Source organism: Sus scrofa, chromosome 5 (genome assembly GCF_054392235.1).
Source record: "Sus scrofa isolate SSC_HxYL_T2T_F1_AM1 chromosome 5, Sscrofa_HxYL_maternal_Yorkshire_Landrace_v2.0, whole genome shotgun sequence".
In the NCBI taxonomy this organism is placed as follows: domain Eukaryota; kingdom Metazoa; phylum Chordata; class Mammalia; order Artiodactyla; family Suidae; genus Sus; species Sus scrofa.
Genome location: NC_139387.1, coordinates 81,727,450 through 81,735,102, shown reverse-complemented (window position 1 = coordinate 81,735,102; position 7,653 = coordinate 81,727,450). Strand labels below are relative to the sequence as shown.

At 40.0% G+C, this 7,653-nt stretch overlaps 1 protein-coding gene across 1 annotated transcript in view; it reads left to right on the top strand.

Moving 5' to 3' along the window:
* Window positions 1-858: 858 nt before the first annotated feature.
* Window positions 859-7,653, top strand: part of ADAMTS20 (ADAM metallopeptidase with thrombospondin type 1 motif 20) — a 210,223-nt gene continuing 203,428 nt past the window's right edge. Inside the window, exon 1 of the mRNA XM_085024345.1 lies at window positions 859-986. The gene's annotated coding sequence lies outside the window, so the exon portion shown is untranslated. The remainder of the gene's footprint in view (window positions 987-7,653) is intronic.

Here is a 7,653-nt window from a genome sequence, read left to right as displayed (position 1 = left end):
GCCCACTACCAGGGGCATGTTGGCCTTCCATTAACTTCTTCATCAGCTCCCACAATTTCATAGGGACCAATCCCTATAAAACCCCCTTAATCCATATCAGTCGTAGCATTTCAACTTCTCTGACCTAATGCTTAATATACACTGTAGGGGGTGGAGGGGAACCCTGATGACTAGGGAGAGGCATCTGGATTGCAAATGTACTCAGTAAAAATGTTTGGGAATACTGTGAATATCTGCAATTAGAATGATTAATACGTTTATGAATCATGATTCTATTATTTTTCCATTTGAAGGGTATTTGTTTATCATCTTAAATAAGACTGTATATTTGATGTGTCAATCATGTCCAGTGATAAACCACAGACATCCTGCAAGCTCAAGTGACATTTTAACATAATTATCAAGTTCAAACCCAAATATGCTATAATGTAAATAGTCACTACTTATTCCAGCTAAAGAGTTCCATTCAGATTTATAGATGATTAGTCTTCCATTCCATTCAGTGTTTTAAAAAACATATTCTCTATGCCTGACACTGTGTCAGATGCAAGGACATAATTATGGGTAAAAAAGACATAACCCCTGCCTCCAAGATGTTCACTATCTGGAGGTGTTGACCTCTTGCAACCCTTTAAGCTAGCCAGTTTGGCCATTCATCACTGTGACTGACGCTAAAAGTAAGACTCAGAAAGCGACATCTGTTGAGATCATTTTTCCAGGCCTCTGCTCTGGCTCTTGACTCCCAGGATTTCAAATCCCTGGCTCCACACTCTTGGATTCCAAGCCTGCTTATGCTCCTCCCATCTGTTCAGGGACTGTTGGTGATTTTCAGCTTATTGAATTTCAGTTTCTCATCGTGCTTTGCTTCTTCCTTGCCTCTAGCATCTCCTGCAGCCTTTTCCAGGTCTGGTCTAAGGACTCCAAGGGTCAGCCCCAGCCTCTCTTCTTGCTGAGGGAGTTGGATTCAGATCAGCGAGGAGACAGAGGTGAGATACAGATTGGTAATATAATGAAACAAATGTTATACTGTTTACGTGTGCAGTGTTACATATTCATCAATGGTGATGTAAACGGCACCATAAAGTGTGACCCCCATCAACTTCCTGTCCCTATAGCTACATATCTATATTTGCCCCCTGTTATTCTTCCATTCATCCTACAAATATTTATTAGGCAACCACCATGTGCCACCCACACACACTGCTTTCCTCCATTGTACAGACATCTCTTCTGCTGTTTCAGGCTACCACCCAGGCTTTGGAGATGCAATCTGTAACAGTGATTAAGCAAGTGGAGTTCACCTGCCTGGGTTCAAATCTTGACTCACAGGGCTGTATGCCTTAGTTTCTTCACCCATTAAATGATGGACAGTCTTCTAGGAGTGTTGTTAAGGTTAATACAGACAATGCATTGAAGCCCTGCCCTAATTCCTGGAATGGTTTGGTAAATAAATCCTCAGTGTGTTTAACTGCTATTATCATGAATGGTCCATCTTTTCATCTGCTATAAGGCCAGTCCTCATTTTTCCCATATTTTCCATCTTTTTTACTTGTTTCTTCCACCCCATTTAGTCTACAAATATATGTTCCTCTCTCATATATCATTAAATGTCCTCAATTCTATATATCTCTCTAGCTTCGACACTGATCATTCTTCTTTCCTTAGAATCAGAATGTTTGGAATATTGACACCCACTATTTTTTTCCCTTACATCCCATTCATTTTCCAGTCCTTTCACTTATGCTGCTTCCCTTGACTAAAAGACTGTATTGCTTTCCAAGTCCACAGATGATGTTGGTCCTCTTTTATTTGACTTTCTACACCTTTCCTGATACTTTTTCCTTCTTTGGATTCGGTACTCTGCTCTTTCTGGTTCTTATTCCACATTTTGGACCCTCGCTTCGCAATCACTTTTGCAGACTCCTCCCATCCATGTACCACAGGTTCGAGAATTCTACCACTTCTACATTCTGAACGCATCTTGTTATCTTTCCCTTCTTGTCTCTTCACACCGTCGTTGCTTTGGCCCAGATCCTCATTGCATCTTCTCTGAATCTTTGCAATAGTCTTCAAGTCGGTCATACTGTTTAGTTTCTGGACTCTACTTTGTATTTCTTCTACACTGGTGATCTTTCTAAAATACAAATACAATACTTTTTATTTCCCAGGCCAAAACAGTGAGGAGATAAAAAATACACAGAGTATCAATATCAAAATAGTATTTCTTCTCCCCAAAACTCATACACCAAGTCTAATCATGAGAAAAACACCAGAAAAAAATTTCAGCACAGGGAAGTCCTACAATATACCTGGCTAGTCCTCAAAATTGTTAAGATCATCAAAAATAAGGAAAGTCTGAGAAAATGTCACAGCTAAGAGGAGCCTAAGGAGATATGACAACTAAATATGATTCTGGATGGTATCCTGGTTTTCCTAGAGTAGAAAAAAGGACATTGGGTAAATACTAAGGAAATCAGAATCAACTATGGACTTTAGTTAATAATTGTATATCAATATCAGTTAATTGAGTATAACAAATGTACCATACTGATGTTAAGATGTAAATAATAGCAGAAACTGCAAGGGGTGGACATGTGAGAACTCTGAAATATCTGCTAAATTTTTCTGCAAATCAAAACTGTTTTGAAGAATAAAGTTTATTAATAAAAAATAATATTCCTCTTTTTTTTTTTTTTCACTGACACTCCTCCCCATTGAGGAATCTCTAGATCCCTCAAATTATTCTCCAAATAGGGGAGCCTAGGGGTTTGGGGCATTTCACATGTACTCTGAAGTGGTATTTTTGTAATCTGCTATTTTTCTTCTCTCTTGTTCTGGCTCCTAAAGAAAAAAGAGAACAGTGTTTTCTGCTGAAAGATCTGGAGTCCTCACCAGGGCACTGGTGCCAATGCTGGTGTCCGATGTTTTAGGCGCCAGTGTCCTTGCAAAGCAGCCAGTACCTTTCTTCCTGCCAAATCTACTGACTCCACTGCTGTTGATTCAATGATATTGTCCTGGGATCTGAGGTTCTCATGGGAATCTTGTGAAATAGTCCTTTTGGATTCCTTGCTTGTTACTATAGTTCTTTCTTCTTGAGGCTCAGGCATCAATCCATAGGGACCGAAATTAAGGATAAGCAGAGCTGCAGACACTGCACTGCTAAGGTGAGAGCCAGTGCTCTTTGTCACTGACTCCAAGAGTCCTAGGAACTCTTGCTTCTCACAGGTTGACTTATTTTCTAGGATGTTTCTTGATCACACATACACACACACTACTAGGGGCCTGGGCTACTTAGCCCCCAAAACCTGTTCAGACATGTCTGTGTCTGAGGGAGGAAACAGCACAGGCTCAAGTTACATAAATATAATCATGTTGTCATGCTGTTTAGAATCCAGCATCTCCTTTCTGCCACTTCCCATGGCCTGACAAGGCACTCTTGTATCCTGGTTTACTACATCTTTCCAGATTCTGCTGGAGACAAGCACTCCTTGGACTCACTGGTCCAGCTATATTGAATTATTTTAAACACCCCATTTCATGAATTTGTCAAGCTCTTCCTGTCTCCATGCTTTGCCCGTGAGGTCCAGCATGGGTTAGCCACCCATCCCTCACCACCTGCCCCTCCACCACTGTAACAATCCTTTGTATTAGTTATCTATTGATTTTTAACAAGTCACCTCAAAACCCAGTAGCTTAAAACAACAAACATTTGTTACACCACAGTTTTTGTGGGTCGGAAATCTGGCCATGGCTTAACTGGGTTCCTTATCCTAGGGTCTCCTACAAGTTACCATCAAGGTGTTGGCCAGAGTACTGGTCTCATTTGAAGGTTCAACTGGGGAAAGGGCCACTCTGAAGTTCACTGACCTTGCTGTTGGCGAGTTCAGTGCAACACAGGCTGACAGACCGAGGGCCTCGGTTTCTCACTAGTTAATGACCACGGGCCTCCCTCAGTTTCTTGTTATGTGGACCTCATAGGTCACTCCCAACATTGCAAATGGTTTCCATCAGAGGTGAAAGATAGTAATAGAGGATGAGCCAGAGAGAGACCAGAGTCTGTCTGCAATCTAATTGCAGAGGATTATTTAACAACTTAAAAGTAAGAAGATACATCACCAACTATATTCTCTTTGTTAAAAGCAAGTTGCTAGGCTCAGCCCACATTCAAATGGAGAGGAGTACAGCAGCAGACTGGGGTCATTGAGAAGGTTCTGTTGCTGCCTCCGTGGAGGGCAGTAAACCCCACCCGTAATTGGTTCATATGTCGACTGATGATACCACACATGTACCAAGATAGTACACAAATATTTATTACTCACATAATGAGTCTTTTTGAAGAAAGTAGGGCAGGCATAAAAGCCAGTCTGGAATGTCTTGAGAGAAGAGAGAAGCCAGTGGCTTTAGTTTTTATTAGGGTGAGGAGGTGGGGCTTCGGTGAGGGTTCCCACGGGAATGGGGTTTGGATGGGATAAACTTTTTCACCAGCACTAGTGCATGGAGCCCCAAGGCTCTCTCATTGTCTTGCACTGATATGGGTAACAGGGAAATGGGGAGAAGAAGGCATGTCAGGGGTCAAACATCAAAATGAAGTTGGAGTAAGGCTCCTTCGTACTATTTTAGTGGCTATCTACTTCACCCATTTTAATATAATTGCTTATTTACTTGTTGGTTTTTTACAAGATAAAAATGAATTTTAATTTATCTGTATTATCTCAGCCCTTCATGCAGTGGCTGACATATCATGGTCACTCAATAAATGTTAGCTGAATGAATAACTGAATAATTGAAGAGACAGACTCTCCTTCCTCTCTTGGTCATTATTTATCCCCTCTTATACACCTTTGATTTTTAAAGAACTCAATTTTTAAATTTTTTTGAATTTCTTAGCTCATGAAAGAAGCATCCTCTCTGATGCTTTTTTTGATGCATTTCCTCTCTTTGATAGAATCAACCAGCTTCTTTTTCGTGTTCAACTGCCCTGAATACAGATTTTTGTCATAGAACTGACATAACTAAGTGGCATTTATTTCTTTTCAGGACTGTGTTGTTTATGAGTCTGAAAACTCACTGAAGGCAAGAGTTTGTCTTGTTCTAAACATTTGGGAGTTTCCGTCGTGGCGCAGTGGTTAACGAATCCGACTAGGAACCATGAGGTTACGGGTTCGGTCCCTGCCCTTGCTCAGTGGGTTAACGATCTGGTGTTGCCGTGAGCTGTGGTGTAGGTTGCAGACGCGGCTCGGATCCCGCGTTGCTGTGGCTCTGGTGTAGGCCGGTGGCTACAGCTCCGATTAGACCCCTAGCCTGGGAACCTCCATATGCCGCGGGAGTGGCCCAGGAAATAGCAACAACAACAACAACAACAAAAAGACAAAAAAAAAAAAAAATTTGTACCCTCAGTATCATATCACACATGGATGTTTAGTTACTGTGCACAAAGGGGTCAATCAATTCTACAATGGGGAAAGAACTAAGAGAAAGATTTTTAAAAAAGAGTGAAATTTGATATGGATCTTGAATAATATGTAACTAAAGAGGCTTTAGAGAGAGAATAATCTAGACCCAATACATAACAGTAACAAAGACAATGAGTTATAAAAAATCATGATGTAGTCAAGAAATAGGATTTAGCTGGTAGGAGCTGTGGCTAAAAAGAAGGTTGACCTCCAAGTAGTGAAATTGTGCAGTCTTATTAAGTAGGTGAAATGTCTCTTTAAGATAATGGGGAGTAATTTAAGATTTAGAAAACTTGGGTTCAGTTGTTAACGTAAGCAAATCTATTTTATTTTATTTTATTTTTGGCCATGTCTGTGGCATGTGGAAGTTGCTGGGCCAGGGATCAAACCCGCGCCACCAGCATACACTGCAGTGAACCATGCTGCTTCAGTGACAATGCTGGATCTTTACCCACTCCACCATAGCAGTGAACCATGATGCTGCATGACAATGCTGGATCCTTAACCCACTGCACCACAAGAGAACTCCTCTTGCAATACTTTTTTATTCTAAAGGAATTATTTCAAATTTCTAATGTCAGTTTTTTAATATGAAATTTCATAGCCTCTGCTTTATGTTTAAAGAAGAATATTGCAGTTTTTACAGGCTAGATATCTTCCTGAGTAATTCTGAAGAAGAGAAGTAGGCACATTTCAAGGTCTATGGTGTTCCTGGTGTAAGTTGAAGTTTGAAGGCACTGTGGTTAGAATTCATAGTCCTATACACACAGTAAGGGTCACCTTTGACTAGTGAGGCAGAAAACAGGCTGCAGGACAAAGAGGTGCCTCTTCACTTTAATTTGACATTTCTATGGCCATCCCAAAGAGCAGCAAAGAATTTTACAAGGAGTTTTTTCAAAGACTTTTAGTTTTAAAGCTGGCATTATCTCAGATTTCATCAAACATTTGGACCTTTCACATAATTTTAGTTGTAATTTTACTATTGGATGATTCATAAAAATGCAAAGTTAACAAAATGCTCTTCTGAATTCAGCAAGCCTTTTAAAGGAACTTGTATTTTACTAAGTGCAATAGTATCTGCACACATTTGAAGACATTAATATTACATATGTTATTGTGATGGTGGTACTTATTCAGTGGTACATTTGATTTATTTGAACCTTTTTAGTAACTCCATTGCCCTGAATACGTTTTTGATACACAGATTAGAAACTGATTGGTCCAACTTCCTTTCTTCACAGATGAGGGAACAAATGATTTAGAACAGGTCATTTACATGAATTACTCAAGTTTGCAAAAGGTTCCATGGGGGGGCTGGAACCTAGAACTTGGGACCTTTAGACCAGTTAATGTAATTCCAAATCAGCCCAAAGCGTTGGACCTATTAACACAAAGGCAAAAGTAAACTTATAATATGTATGCTAAATGGGTAGATGTTTCAGTTCTATTCTTTGGAAGGTGCTCTCAGGCTCTAAATTTCCTGGCACACATGACATATCCTATTGGCCCCAATATTGGGTCCAGTATTGCTACTGAAAGTTAAAAAATATTTTCCTGATTTTCATTATTTGAAACAAACAGGGCACAGTCTTTAAAATCAAGGAATGAGAGACACTTTCGATCTGGTTCTGTTTACGCTCAAGCACTTGATACCGAGGTTCAGTTTTCCACATTCATTTTTCCCCTTGGAGAGTAGGAAAGATAGAATAAAGAAAATAAATGCCAGAATGGCTCGGCTTGAAGGAAGAGGAGCTAGCAAGGGTCAGAAAGGGGAGATGTTTGAGATGCTCAAACTGTGTGTGGATGGCTCTGTTCCACCGATCCTGTGGAAGGAGTGTATTTGAAGTAGCATAATAATTAGGCTCAAAAATTTACCCTCAGTGTGCCCTTCAAAGAAAAAGCTTGGGTTGAACCTTGGGGCAATTCATTTCAATGATTTTTAGACCTCCGTAGAATACAGCTACATAGGAGCAATCACAAGAGAACTGGTTTTCTCCGCTTTGAGAGCTAATATTGTCTATTTTTTGATTCATCTGGGTGTTGGTGCAAGCCACCTCCTTTAAATTTCATATCAGTTATTTATTCTTTATGCTGAAATCTTTATTCTCAAAACCACAGGATGAACTTATAATTAGGCCTCATTTTTTTTCTGAACTGATCCATTTCTTAGAAACCTTATTACTATAAGAGTATCTGCAGA